The 15892-nt window shown below is 37.9% G+C and overlaps 1 long non-coding RNA gene across 1 annotated transcript; it reads left to right on the plus strand.

Annotated features, from left to right (window-relative positions):
* Positions 1-12037: 12037 nt before the first annotated feature.
* Positions 12038-12900, plus strand: LOC113012190 (uncharacterized). Its single transcript, XR_003270662.1, has 4 exons — positions 12038-12081; positions 12167-12330; positions 12412-12632; positions 12874-12900. It is a non-coding gene; the product is annotated as an uncharacterized LOC113012190 (long non-coding RNA).
* Positions 12901-15892: the final 2992 nt, after the last annotated feature.

The raw sequence follows: 15892 nt of genomic DNA on the forward strand, positions 1-15892 counted from the left end.
GAAAAAAGTGTTTTATTTGAAATACAACACAATTTTTGTTTATTGGGGATATCAGTAAGAGACATCACTCTGTCAGTGAGGCTCTTCCTCTCTCCTTGTGAGAAAACTTGCATGATGTGTAGCAGCTGTAATGTTATCAGAATCTGTTTCCATTATGTGTCTTGTTTCTTTGTCTGAACAGCATTTCCTGCCCATGTAATGGTGGATTTCCTGTTAACAAACTAGACCCATTTCAAATGAAGCTCCACATATAGAAGTGCCTCCCAGAAAGCACAGACTTTCTTTTGCATTTGCTGCCTCAGTTCTTCCATTTCTGTGTGGAAACTAATCTATAAACAGAAATGAAAGTATCCTTTCAAGAAAATGCATCATTAACACATGAAAAAGATCAAACAAACAAAAATCATGATAAGCATGATCAAGGAAGTGGCCAATTTTCTTGCAAAGATAACCCAGAGGCCCAGACAGGCCACCAAGACCATATAAGGTTAGACATATCCAGTTCTGGGAACACGCGTTCCCAAGCCTGGGAACACTTTAGGCCAGCTGAGAGATATAATCTCTCCAGTGTGTGCTGGGTCTGTCTAAATACATTCATTTTAATAAAAATTAAAAATGAGAAATGTTATATTTTGCTTTAACAATTGACCATGTTAATTGACAATGAAATGGTTTTAACTTTAATTATTTAACTTTAGAACATCCATAGGTGCATCCTTGGTTGCCAGTCTTGAAGAAAACGAGCACATATCCAAACATGAAAGATGCATGACCCGGATACTTATTTAACACTTAATGGAGCGCTGTGGAGAAAGCTGATTATTTCTTGTACATAAAGGGGCTTCTTGATCAGAACGTCAGGGACACTGAGCTGTGCTGGCCCAAGTAAAATGACACCAGTGGCAGCTCCTGAAGTGTGTGCACTGGGCTGATGAAGACAAAGAGGATCAGTTAAAGATATTTGGGTTCTTCCCCCCCCCAAAGCTTCTGCTCTTTGTGTTTGTTTATTTTACATGAAGTTTTTGTTTATCCAATTTTTTTAACCAATTAAATGCAACTGGTCTTGCTTACAGCCCAACTTTAGGAATAAAGGCAATTTTCGCACCATCAATAGTAGATCAGTTTCCATGTTTAAAGGACTGCCATGGCACACTATATGCAGTTATGTACACTTCAATGAATGGACATAACAATTGAAACACCTGAATACTGGTCAGTATTTCAATCAGTATCATTGTGACCATAAAAAATAAATATACTCAATTCCAACATCTAAAAAATGTAAGCACATTATATGTCTTGATGCATGCTCAGTTATCCAGGTAAGTACATCCCAAAAGGTTGATTCTGTTCATCTGGACATTTTCAGTGGAAGAAACGTTTCGTCACTCATCCAAGTGACTTCTTCAGTCATATGCACATTGTAGATGCATAAATAACATTTGTTTTAAATCTTTTGCGGAGTTGGCAAAAAGGTTTGTATAACCTTGTGACTGTATAAAGTATGTGAAACATGATACTTGATCTAACAGTACATTGCAAACATTCACAACCACAGACTGGTGTGCTTTATAGTTGTTTTGTCCTCTCTGAGCAAATGTCAAGCATAGTGTCCGAGCTCACCACTCCGGGATTACAGAGAACTGTATGCTCAACATTGTGAAGCCAATGTGAGCTCTAACTGGACAGATGGAAGGTTTGTCCAAGGCAGCTGCTTCTGCCTGCAGCTTAGAGAACTCACACTGGAGCACATCCAGAGCACAGACGAGGAACTCGTGGGCATCCCGCACACAGACACACACAGAACAAAACACAGTTTCAGGTGCAAATGTACAAACAGAGATGAGTGTGCTGCGTAGTGCACAAAGACAGCTGCTTACTTTCTGATCGTCATCGTCAAACTCTTGATGAGACTTGGTGACTGTGTTTTTAAAAGCAGTCAGGACAGAGCTTTTGTGCCAGCTGTCATTGAAGCGGCTCACTCATGGAGCTGTGGACTCCACAGAGGGAACAAATCTACAACTTACACAGTGAAACCTGATTCAACTCAAATATTCAGACAAATGAGAAAACTGTGATTAAATGTAGCTCATATCCAATACACACCGTAGTGGAGGGAGTTTACACCTCCATCAGCCTCTCTAACATAATGATGTAATGCAGACCTGCTGTCAGTGTAAATCTCCAGGACATGTCAGCAAAATCAAATTTAATAAACTGAAATGGGGGACTTACCTAACACTAATATTTCATATAGTACTTCAATCCAATAATGAGTTCAAGGAGTTTGTTTTAAAATATGATGGAACAGAAAACCAAAATGCGAATGTGGAAATAACAGTAGCCAGCTGCTGCCACAAGATGGCGGCAAAGTAAAGGTTGGCTGCAAAGCTTTATGACAGAAGCTGTTTGATAAGAAAGCAGAGAGATCGCTTTACTTTGGGACATTTTGGTCAATGTGTATTATTACATTTGATTAAACAAGCACTGATTTTCCTCCAGGCTTTCTGAAGCTCTGTCAAAGTTTTTCTTTTCGGTCTTTTTCAGTCCAGTCCTTGTACCAAAAAGTTATCTCATGAAACTGGATGAATGGAGGACAAAAGAATATGTTTCAGATCTAAAAACCCCACTATCTACACCAGCTGAATAGCATCTGAAAGTCATGTCTTTAAGAAACAGACAGAAGTCTAGCAAAGTCTCCACACAGGACCTGAGAGATGCATCTGAACCATCAGCTGATTCATCTACTTTTCACTGAATCAGAAATGATCTCACTGCTGGAACATAGGCTCTGTCATGCTAATCATTGACTTTGAAGTTCCTTAGAATTGCAAACATTCATTATATACTGTATTTCTGTGTTTTAATAAATCAATTACACCTGGCTAAAGATTTTTTGCACAGTACTGCATATATGATGTGATCCTGTCATCCTTCTGTTAACTGGTTTAAATAACAGAAAGAAAGAGGATTTCCCTTCAAAATCATCAATTTACATTCAGTTTGCAGGAGAACAAAGTGCTGTTTTTGAAGCACTTGCTGTCAGCAAGTGCTGGGTGTCTGGGGGGGCTTGGACCTCTTTCCTATCGGGGTGGGGCTCTTCCAGGGGGCGGGTCTGAGGATTTTTCTACCAGCTATTTTTGTCCAAAGTTAATTGAAACTTGTGTTATATTCATTTATTATTAAAGTGGGGTTCAGCAGGTGGGAGAACTCTAAAATCAGTCGTAGTGGCTCAGCAATGGAAAAAGAATCACAATTTCTACTCAGAGTTCCAGCAGATTTTCTTTGTGTACAGGCTGTGATCAGCTGATCTGGGCTGCTGGTGCTCTGAGCAGTGCCCCCCCCCCCCCCCCCCCCCACACACACACACACATAAAACATATCAAGGATTGTACATTAACATAAAACTGTTGTCAGAACCACACTGAATTTCGCCAGAGACACACACACACTCACATATGAAGAGAGGGAGAGTATGCATTGTATGCAAATGGCTACCAAACAGCCATCATAATTCGTCATACAATGAGAACAGGACAAATCAACAATTGACAATGACTAATTAATATTAAAATCTGTAACATAATGTATTGTTTGGAGTTTAGTCTGTTACTGTTGCTATTTTTACCATTTCTTTTTGGAGCAACTGTAATCCACATTATTTCCTTAGGGATTAATAAAGTATTCTGATTCTGATTGTTTCAGGATGACCTGCCATTATCCAATGACACATCTGCTTACCTGCATCTTTTGCTCGTTTCTCCTCCTCTTCTTTTCTCTTTTTTCTAAACTGAGCACCTGATGGCTTTGAACTTTTCGTGTCCATCTTACATTGGTTTTAATTTTGCACTCCAGTATGAGCACCCATTCCCCAACCTGAGGATCGCCACAACATAACCTAAGAGACCTACACCTTAGTTCACAGATTCACTTTGTCTAAGGTGTATTTCTGGGATTTCACACAACCCAGGATTCAAATCATGAATACATAATGGGCTTGGATTTACAACATTATGAATGAAATGTGCTCTATTTGGAAGCAGCAGGGCTCTCCTCCCCTTTCAACAGGTTGTGTATGAGACTTTAAATCATCAAACTGTAAATTTTAAATAGTTATTGATCCCTTTACCCCGAGTCCTAAAGTGTATATTTATTTTCTTACTCTTCTTATATTTATTGTTTGTTTACTTGCACTGCTGTAACTGGAGCCTCGCCGTCTCGTCTCTCTATATACTGGACTGTATGTAGCGGAGATGACAATAAAGTTTACTTTGACTTCGGCAGTGAGCAGGCGCACCGAGGGCTCTCGCGCTCACTTTGAACATATAGAATTTCGAAAAAACATCGGTGCAAATTACAAGTCTGTATCATAATGTCTGGTGTTTTTGTGTTTGTTGTTTTGTTTTTATTCTGTTTTATTTTGCGAGTTAGTTATTAGTTAGTTATTAGATGCCGTTCCAGCCAGCCAGAGAATCCCCCACCGTCCTCTTACACCCAGCAAATGGGCGATAGAAAACCGATCCGTGCCTATGCCATTCCCACTATGCGCTGGCTGATGTCGGGGCAGCATGAGTAGGAGCAATTTTTTATTTTTATTTTGCCGATGCCCGTGATGCCGCCCCCCACCACGATGCCGCCCCGGGCAACCGCCCGTGTCGCCCGTATCTAAAACCGCTACTGGCTCTGAGGTTTATTGCTCCTTGTGGATTTACACACCTGAATTTAACAAGAAGTAAGCAGGTGTTTTATGAGTTGTCCAGGCTGATTTCCATCATCTACACTGACAGCACACTGTTTATCTTGTGTTTATACTAAACAGTATGAAGGGTACTCAGTGAATAAATCTAAGCATCGTCAGCTCAAAATCATCTCAGCTGCACTTGATGTGACCCAACTCTCACCATGAGCACCACAACCACCGTGCACCAGTCCAACACACTGCTTTACTTTAAACTGCGAGCTGCAAGCCAGTTTATCCTGTACTGAACTGTAGATTATTTTCATGCAACCTTTATAGTTAGTCTAGCTTAGTTTGTTTTGCAGCACTTTTCAATATATTGAAAAATGTAATGTCACATGTACAGATCCAATATGTGATTTTAAAACGTGAGGACTTACATATAATATTTAAACTTCCAGTTTATCAAATCCTACTCAGCAGTCCTTACCTTTAAATCGAACCTCTCTCCTTCCTCTGCTCTCCTGTCTTTCTTATCTTTCTCCATCTCTGAGTGAAAAACAGCAGCTGGACCGTTCACTAGCAGCACACTTCAAACACCACCACTCACAACCACTAGCACTTTATATAGCCTCTGTAGAAACTACCTACACCCTCACTTATCTTAACTGCACTACTGTATAGCTCTGTGTAAATAATCATTCTGTACATTCAATAATCTTTAATCCAACAACTGTTACAACTTGCATAGTTCCCATTTCTGTATAGCTGTATATCTCAGATTTCTGTAAAGTTATTTATTTCATATTTTGTATAGTTTTTCATATTTATATCCTGTTCATAGCCTGTACATAGCTTGTACTCACTACAGCCTGTACATACTTAGTTATAGAATATTCACAACATACTTCATACCGTGTACATTATAACATACCATAATAGACCCATTTCTGTAATATACTTACATATCTATACTATTGCTAATATATATTGTAATATATCTATATCACTAAAGCACTTCTGGATGGATGCAAACTGCATTTCGTTGCCCTGTACCTGTGCATGTGCAATGACAATAAAGTTGAATTCTATTCTATTCTATTCAAAGATTGTGTTTGCTGATGTTTGTTGAGCTGATGGAAATGTTGCATCTGAAACGACCTGCTACTTAAAAAGATTGTCCTCTTTATGCTCCTCTCACTCCTCTTTTGTATTCCTGGCTAGATGCTGAAGTACAGCAACTGCCTCTTGTTCTGCACCCTTTTGTTCTTTTTATGCTAATGGAAGGAGTTGAAAGAAGAAGAAGAACATTTTATTTTTTAATCTGAGTTTCTTAATGTTTTCAGAATTTTAAATTCTTCTCAGGCTGCCACACTGAAAGATTCATGGAAGCAAAACTAATAACTTAGAAACACTGACAGCCTTAGCTGTGTTTTAAAGTCTTCATGTGTAAAAGGATCCCTGTGTTCACACATGTTAGCAACTCATTCCCAGATATCAGTGTTGGAGAACTATAGCCAGTTCAGGCTCATTTGGTGTTTCACTTATTGTACCAAAAACCGTGTTTAAACTATTAAATTACACTCTGTACACCTGTTCTAAGGAGTTTTGGGTAAGGCCATCTATGAATGCTATTATAATTACATGAAATTAAAAATGTTGAATTCCATGTTAAAATGTAAAATAATGATTTTAGTACTTAGAAAAGGTTTGGGAGTCCTTTTAAAAGTAATACAATATGTTTAATAGGTTTAAAAGGGAAGTGAATGTATTTGTGATCAGTAGCTGGATTGATAGAAGTTGCGACTGAAAGTACAAGAAGTTTGTGTAGGTGTGTATGTATGAATGACCATCTGCTCGACAGTCTTTGTTGATGTGCATATTTTGTGGAGTGACTGTGAGGAGCTGGGGACATTTCTGCTCCAAGCCACCGTTCAGCTGCTCACTTTTGTTTTATTTCAAGAGCCCACACCATCTCAGACATCTCTGATGATCACTCTGCATTCCTTCACACATAACTGTATATGTAGAGAAAACATGCCCTCCACCCTCTGGAAACATGTGAATACAGAGCCGATGGAAGCAGTATAAAAACATGACGTTAAAAAGACATCCACAACTACCACACTTGGACTATAAATAGCTGGTACACGGAGGTCCTCTGGATTTCAACATCAGACGTTCTGTAGACACAGTGAACCAAAACTGCACGTTCAAAAATTAAATATAAAAGATCTCACCCCAATGTCACTGATCGCAGTGGGTACTAACAAATGACTGTAGAAAAATGCTTCAGTGTGAATGTTATCAAACATTTTTTTGTAAGATTTTGGTTTACACTTGAATGTTACTCTAGTGATATAGGCCTGCGCTAAGATTAATCAGTTAATTATCAATAAATGTATGAAAATATGATCGTAAATTGTGTTTTATCATGTGTTAATCATTGGAGTTGTCAATGGGTTTATGATACAGTATCGATTAAAACTCAGAAAAAAATATGAATCACTTTTTTAAGGGAAACTACAATAGAATGTGAATAAATAGAACAAAATAGAATAGTCTTTTACCGTCTGTATTGTCACATATACAATGAAACTATGTTGTTGTTGGGGGGTTTTTTTGCTCTTTTTTTGAAAAAAATAACAGAAAAGAAATAATATTTATTAAACAAAGATTATGTCAGTGTGAGCTATATGAGGGCAAGAATTGGACCAAAAGTGCAAGAAAGCAGAAAACTCAAAAACAGCTTTATTGCTAAGTTTCTAAAGAAATAAAAGCAGGTTTAGGAGCAACAACCCCCAAAATAACTCTTCTCAGATAACACACAAAAAAGGAACACAGCTGAGCGAGAGAACACAACAAAGGCAAGGGAAGATTGAGACAATATATCAGACACACAAACAGCCAACAGGTGAGAAGACAGTTGAAACTAAAATAAAGAAACCGGGAAAGTAGAATTGAACACAAAGCACACGAGACACGAGACTTTCAGAATAACACAGGAAATAACTAAGACTGAAACCTGGATGAAGACACACAAACTTGAAACAGACAAGAGAAACAAGAGAAAAGGAACAGAATGGAAATATAAAAGGAAGAGACAAATCTAACAACTAAAGCAAGCAGAGAACAAAAGGCACAGAATACAGGATCATAATAAGCACCAAGAAACTAAATAAAACTCTGTAACCACAAGGCTAAGTAACAATAAACAATAAAGGACCAAAATACAAGATTATAAAAAACACAAACTAGAAACCCCCTCATCATCCCCAAAACTCAAAACCCTGAGTACAAGGCCAAGGGACCATTACAGAACATTGGAGGTTTACTCTTTGAAAAACATGTTACCAACTGTAGCAGGATGTTTGCTGCCAGCAAAATCTTCATATTTGATAATACCGCTGTAAGGAATAAATCATTAACCTGCAGGCTAGGTTGGCAGCAGCAGTACAAAAATATCTTGTATCCTGACATACACTCAACCCCACCCACTCCCTATCTAACAATTTTGCTGTATGTGTTGTATAAATGGGAGGAGCCGGAAGATACCTGAGACCTTGACCTAAATGTAACAGCTGTACTTTACGTCGACGCTGTAAGTTCATTTTCTTACAATCCTCTGATTGTTGTTTAAGTTGTTGTTTTTTTTTAGCCTTATTGAGAAAAGACTGAAAAAAACTGGGGGAGAGAGAGAGAGCAGAGGGCAGACAGGCAGTAAAAGACATTGGGGTGGATTTGTTTCCGGGCTCTGCTATAGCCTTACAGCATGTGGGTCACATGCTCAGTCAGGCCGTAGTGATTGATGTAGCGGTTCCGAATGACAGCAATATCAGGAAGAAGGAACACGAGAAGCTGGAGAAATACCAAGGGCTCAGAGAAGAGCTCGAGAGGATGTGGAGGGTGAAGGTAACGGTGGTCCCCGTGGTAATCGGAGCACTAGGTGCGGTGACTCCCAAGCTAGGCGAGTGGCTCCAGCAGATCCCGGGAACAACATCGGAGATCTCTGTCCAGAAGAGCGCAGTCCTGGGAACAGCTAAGATACTGCGCAGGACCCTCAAACTCCCAGGCCTCTGGTAGAGGACCCGAGCTTGAAGGATAAACCGCCCGCAGGGGCGTGCTGGGTGTTTTTATATATATATATATATATATATATATATATATATATATATATATATATATATATATATATATACACACAAAAGTATTGTAAAATAACCTCTGCTTGCTTAAGAAAAGCACTGAGCTAACGGGGAGTGTTGGGTTGTAATTTGATCCCATTTGCAATGTTTGGGTTGGTATGAGGGGCCGTACAAGCCAAAATTCATACTTTCACTCTCACATACATATATTCTTCTTCCATGCACATGTATTGTCACTCTCACATACATATATTTTCACTCTCACACACATATATTCTTCTTTCACACACATATATTTTCACTCTCACGTAGTTTTATTTTAATTTTTATATTTAGATATTTTTATTCTCATGTTTACACATTTTCATTACTACTTACTCGACAAATTAACTGCAATACTAGCAAAGAAAGCAGGATGACTTTGAACAGCTTCATTGCTTGGTTCTTCTGGTTTAGGTCTGGGTATGTCAAGTAAGTTCTCCAAGTGTATTACATTTCCTGGTTTAAGAATAACTTCCTGCTTAAAGGATTAACTTCCTGTGTTAGGAAATGCAGATGTGAATGTCAGAGTGTATGTATGCAAGGGTAAAGGATAAACACTGGGATTGTATGTATATATGAGTATAGGAGTACAAATATATATGTGTTGAAAGGTAAAGGGTATGTATATATATGTATGACTAGAAAGGGCTGCACCTGCAAGGAGAATAAATATATGTCAGCATAAAAATATGTAGCATTAAGAAAAATAGAATAAATGTGTGTGAAAGGAAGATTAATGGATTTATGTGAGAGTGAATATACATGGATATGAAATAAGAATAAAGGTGTGCGAGATGACAATATATGTATGTGAGAGTGAAAATATATGTGCCTGAAAGAAGAATATATGTATGTGAGAGTGAAAGAATGAATTTTGGCTTGGGTTAGGTTGGGTTATGTTTGTTCACTTTGTTCAACAAGGAAGTTCAAAGTTTAAGTGGTATGGCAACCCTTGTCTAAGATATCGTTGTTAAGAATATACTTCAGTATCTGAGGGATTTTGCGATTAAGAACCCGTGTAAATTGTCTCCAAATACAAATGCACTACTTTATATTGTAATATAACATTACATAGTCCGCTGCCCTCATGACCCAGCCCCATATAAGCGGAAGAAGATGGATAGATAATATTGCGTTTATTATTTGTGTCCAAACCTGTTGCTCTCTATTCCGAGTTGATATTTTTGCACAGAATTTTGTTTAGGTTTCTGAAACCAAGTTTAAAGCAGAACCAAATTCAGTATCACTTTGCTAATATTAATTCTTTCTCTCTTCCACAGGCAAGCAAAGAAATGAATTTTCCAGTGGCACAGTTTCAACTGACACTCCCCCAACCAACAGACACACATCCTGTAGTACAGTGTATATTTAACGATAACCGCAGAGAGCTCATGAAGTTACTGAGGGACAATAACATTAATGGACTTTACCCTTCTAGAGAGTGGAAGGAATGCATAACGCCGTTGATTGCTGCTGTTGTAAAACACAACAGAGATTTATGTACTTATCTCTTGAAACAAGGTGCAGACCCAAATAAACCTTCTCAATATGGCTGGACACCTTTGCATTATGTCTCACTTTCCAAGGCTCCACTTTTTTTTGTGGAGAAACTTATAGAAGCAAAGGCTGATCCAAATGGATGCCATGATTTCACACCACTACTTACTGCTGCCAACAATGACAGAGAAGATGTTGTAAATGTGCTTCTTTCTGCTGGTGCACCGGTAGCACTCTTACCTGTAACTCATCCTGAGCATTCAGTTCACAACAAAAGATTATCTGAGATGATTCATAAAATTGCATCCAAAGGAAATGAATTCTGTTCCAAAATCAGATATTTTTTGGATGCTAGAATTGCTATTCCTGAAAAAACACCTGAAGAAGTCTTCAGAACTTTTAACAGTCAGATGCTGTTGGAAGATCCTCAGAACCATATAACCATGATTGAACTTCTCTTTACTGTTACAGGGCCAGATGCAGATAAATACTGCCAGGCGTGTATTAAATGGCTAAAGGAAACTGGAAATGTGAATACTTATATTGCACGTGCAGCCAGTCGTTTTCCAAACATCCCTAAGACACATGTAAAGCTGGCAGTTAAAAGTTTAAATGCAGTTTTCTGCACAATGGATGACATAACAAATGAGCATGCAGTAGCTATAATTCCACAACTACTGAAACAGCTTGACTCACAAGACAGTGGTGTTTGTGAATCAGTGCTACAAACACTGTATGTAATAACACAGAAAACAAAAGGCACACAGGACTGGGACTTAGACTTCTTCAAGAATTTATGCAGAACAGTTGCCCCTTTTGTAAATGAGAAGCTCTCGATTAACATCAGGGTCTATACATACGGTATATTGGCAAACCTACGGTTAATCGAACAGGCAGCTAACATTTTTACATCAGTGGGTGTAACTTCAGTGCCCGAGGACATACTGACATCAGCTGACATGAAAATGAATGACAAGCTAAAAGAGGTGCTGAGAAGTCTGAAAGAATTTCTGAGCAAACTAAACTCAGAATGTGAGGGAAATGCAGCATCGTCTGTGGCCAAGAAGAAAAAGAAAAGGAAAAAGAAAAAGAAGGAAAAGACACAAAAGCAAGAAGACCCAAATGCTGAAGTTTCCACTGCAGCAACTGATCCAACAACAAAAGTTCCTGTTGTAGAATCAACTTCAAATGTGAAGCCTTTTGAATACAGCACCATTGAAAAATCAGAAAAACTAAACTGGGATCCAGTCAGCAACAGGTGGAAGGACAAACTGGAGATGCTTGCTGGCTCAGATGACAGTAAAATATCCAGAATCAGAAGCATTATTTATGTGAATGATGCAGAATTCAGAATAGCGAAGGGAAGTGATGGTACTGAAGTCTTCTTGGGGCTGAGAGAGGATGGCACAGAAGTTGCCATTAAGAGAATGTCTAAAAGCAACTATGAAGTGCTGAAGAACGAAGAAGTAATTCTACGACATCCTGAACTCGATCATCCTTATATCGTACGATATGTTGATGCTGCAGAGGACGAGAACTTTGGATATCTTTGTCTGCAACTTTGTGAATACACCCTGGAAGAATATATCAGGAACAATGACCATGACCCACTGATGTTAAAGAAACTTGTCAAACAAGTTCTTGAAAGTTTAAAGGTGCTTCACTGTCAAAATCCTAAAATTCTTCACCGAGATCTCAAACCCCAGAACGTTTTGATTGGTAAGACATGTTTGAAATTCAAGACAAAAACATTTTAATTTATGATTACCAGATATGATTTTATTTCACATAATTCCTCCTGCAGATGTTACTGGGAGGGCAAGATTAGCTGATTTTGGCATAAGCAGACGCTTACTCAAAGGCCAAACAACTTTACGTACACGCAGTGCAGGAACCAAATGCTGGATGGCCCGAGAGACTTTAGCAGAAGAATCTGTGATATCATACAAGTCAAGCACAGACATCCAGGTAAAGTCTGAACACAAACTTGATTAACTGAAAAATGGCTTGGTAATCATACCAAAACTGATAATATGTGTTATTATTAAGGTGGCAGGGATGCTGATCTATAATATCCTCTCTGGAGGCCACCATCCATTTGGCAAATCCTTTGAATGTGAGTTCAACATTCACAGAGGGAAGTACAGTTTGGATCACATTCAAGATGAGGTGGCAAAGGATCTCATCGAGTGGATGATCAACAAAGAGCCAAAGTACAGACCCAAAGTAGAAGAATGCTTAAACCATCCCTTCTTCTGGACTTCTGAAAAGTGAGGGAATTATTGACAATTAATAAAAAACATATTTTTAAATTCTTGATTTCTGCCTGTCAAAGAGGGATACAGATATTCATGTTAGAACAAACTGATCAACCTAGTTAAGCAAAATGTTCTGCTAATGCTAAATCCTTTTATTACATACTTCTCCTTAAAATTTTAAATGCTCAATGCAGTTTTTTTGTATTTATTTATTATTATTTTTTGTATTTATTTTTAATAATTTCCTTTCCAGGAAAACTGAATACTTGAGAAAGATCGGCAACAGAGACGACGTTGCAAACTATAGAAAGGCTGAACAGGAGCTGATTGATTCTGTAGAAAAATGTGCCGTGGACGGATCCTTTAAGCAGTGGAAGAATAAGGTGACTGTAACATCAAATATCAAATGTCTAGATTCCTAAAATCCGCTTCATAACGAATGTTTTTGTTGCAGTTTCCACAAGAGCTGGTTCAGAAATTGGAAGGTAAAAAGCCCTACACTGAAAACACGTTGGGATTACTGCGCTTTATACGCAATCTCCATGAGCATTAGTGAGTTAAACTAATTTACAAGTGACTCTATCTGTCTATCTATCTATCTATCTATCTATCTATCTATCTATCTATCTATCTATCTATCTATCTATCTATCTATCTATCTATCTATCTATCTACCTACCTACCAACCAACCAACCAACCAACCAACCAACCAACCAACCAACCAGTAATAAAACCTTCCTTGTTCACAGTGCCAAGGAAGCAGCCCAAATTGATGTTCTGGAATTGTTTCCTGATCTCTTTGGGAGTATTCACACATTTGCAAAAAACCAAGGCTGGAATTTAGAGACACCATTAAAGGAAATGTTTCAAAGAGAAGACAGCGAGGATATTAGCACAGTTTTGATGATGCCATCTAAAAGCACGGAGGAGTCCCTGGGTGTCCCCGTTCAAGAGTCTCAAACCAGTGAAGTCAAAGTTGTCAGCAGCCATAAAAAATAAAATAATAACTGCCAGTAGTAGCAGAGATGTCATGTCGGTGTGCCTCCTGCTGCTCTGTTAGTTCTTAAGGCATCACGACAGAAGACACTGATCTGCTGTGGTGATCCACATGTTTGCACATAGTTGCTGTTCCTCACACAGCCCTACATTTTACCAGCACTAATAATGCACCAACTTGAAGTTAGATTTGTGCCTTCATGGATTGTCAATGGATTTTAGACACGGTGTATGATTTATACTGTCTTGTGTGAAACAAGTGCCTGATGTTTTGAAAAAGTAGTTATTGATTTTTAAAAGTATGAAAGAAATAGATTAGAATTACAATTGTCTGAGTCTCTTTATTTTAATTTTGTTTTTGTGAGGTTGTGTACTGTATTCACACACAGTTATGCTACTTTTGTTTTCTGTTCTCTTTTAGGTTGTAGTTTCTAATTCATTCATACATTCATTAAGAAACACAAGAAGAAACAATGAGGTGCACTTAAAGAGTGGAACTTGGTAAGATGAGTAGCAAACAGAGGTCTAGCTCTAGAAAAAAATACCATTATATTTTTATTCAGTTAATCTTCATTGTAATGTTAATGTAGCCAGGTGGAAGGTCGATATTATGGGACATGCCACTGGATGGCGCTGTTTCTTTGGAGGTCATGCACTGTATGTATTTGAGTTCACACTTGTATTATACTATCTCTGTGGGTAAGAGGGAAAATGTACCTTGTTAACTGTTTAATCTTGGCTCTGTATCTTAGCAGGAGAAGCCATGTTTGTTTTATTTCTGTATGCGTTTATATCAGACACAAAATGACGCTAGACGTCCTTGAGTTCCAGATGCTGATAAAGTTGGGGAAATAACCTGCAGTAGCAGTGGGTTACCAGTGCACAAAGCTGTTACTGGATAAGAACTGTCTGTAACAATTTTATTTCTTTATTTTTACAACCTTTCCTTATTTTCTTCTGAGCGCTTAGATTAAAAGAACCCCAAATATAATCTGTGTTCTGGGCTGGTTAATATAGCCAGGCTACATTAACTCATGTGTGTGTGTGTGTGTGTGTGTGTGTGTGTGTGTGTGTGGGGGGGGGGGGGGGGGGGGGGGGGTTGAGGAACAGATATAGAGACATTTTTGATTTCTTCCACAAATACAAAGGTAATAAAGGAGCAGCAGTTTACACTATTATAGTTTTAAATACTTCTATTTCTGATCGCAGCCTTTCACAGATTATAAACAGAATAAATACGTTGGACATGCCTTTTGCTTTGTGGAAATTACCTCGAGCCTATGACAGATTCAAACTGTACAAACATGTATGTCACATAGTAATTGAAAAAATCTTTGTACTTAATATTAAGAGCCACAAGTGGCTTTAGTAAATATTAAGAGTTTGAGATTTTAACCATGCAGGGTTATTTTTTCTAGTGAATGGTACTGCAAATTTGCAACACATATACATTACACATATTTAAGAAACATGATTTCGTATTTTGTTTCTCGTCATGTTTTCTAAAGCAAAATATAAAGTAAACAGTAGATTGATTCTTTCTGTGTAAAATCTGTAAAACTGACTGTAGGACGTGTCCCTTCATGTTTTTTTTGTTGTTGTTGAATTTTAAATCTTTTCACCACAATACAAAGTAAAAGTAAAGCCTAGCTTTCTTTTGTTTTAGCTATTTTGCACTTTAAAGGTCTGAGAACTAAAATATAAACTACACTTTAAGTTTAATTATTATTACAAGATAGTTACAAGATAATGCAAACATGTTGAGGGATTGGCTGTGTTTGTTCAGTGAGAGAAAGAAAACAATTTTCACTTGGAGTTGAAAACTAATGTGTACGCTTATGCCTGCATTTTTATTTTGTTAAATACAAACAACATTGTAGCAAAAGTGCTGCCACGTGTCTGGCCAGAAAGAGCTGTTTATTTGGTAGTTCAATGAAACTACTGTACTACACTGCTGAGTGACTGTCTTCTGCTTGTCAAATACATTTCATTGCAATGTTGACCCTGTGCTAACTTGCATACGACTAATGAAACTGAAAGGCTTCAGATAGTTAAGTGGGAAAAAAATTGCGTTCATGTTTGCAATTTTGTCTTGTTACACAATATTTTGAATTAAATGGAACAAACAAAACACTACATTTTAGGAAATATTAATGGGTGTTTTTGTGTTTGTTTTTTGTACTACTTGGACACTAAAGTGGCCCTTCAATGAGATGATGGTGCCAGAAGTGGCCCGTAGCTCATTTGAGTTTGAGACCCCTGCTTTAGATTATAT

Source organism: Astatotilapia calliptera, chromosome 3 (genome assembly GCF_900246225.1).
Source record: "Astatotilapia calliptera chromosome 3, fAstCal1.2, whole genome shotgun sequence".
NCBI classification, from domain to species: domain Eukaryota; kingdom Metazoa; phylum Chordata; class Actinopteri; order Cichliformes; family Cichlidae; genus Astatotilapia; species Astatotilapia calliptera.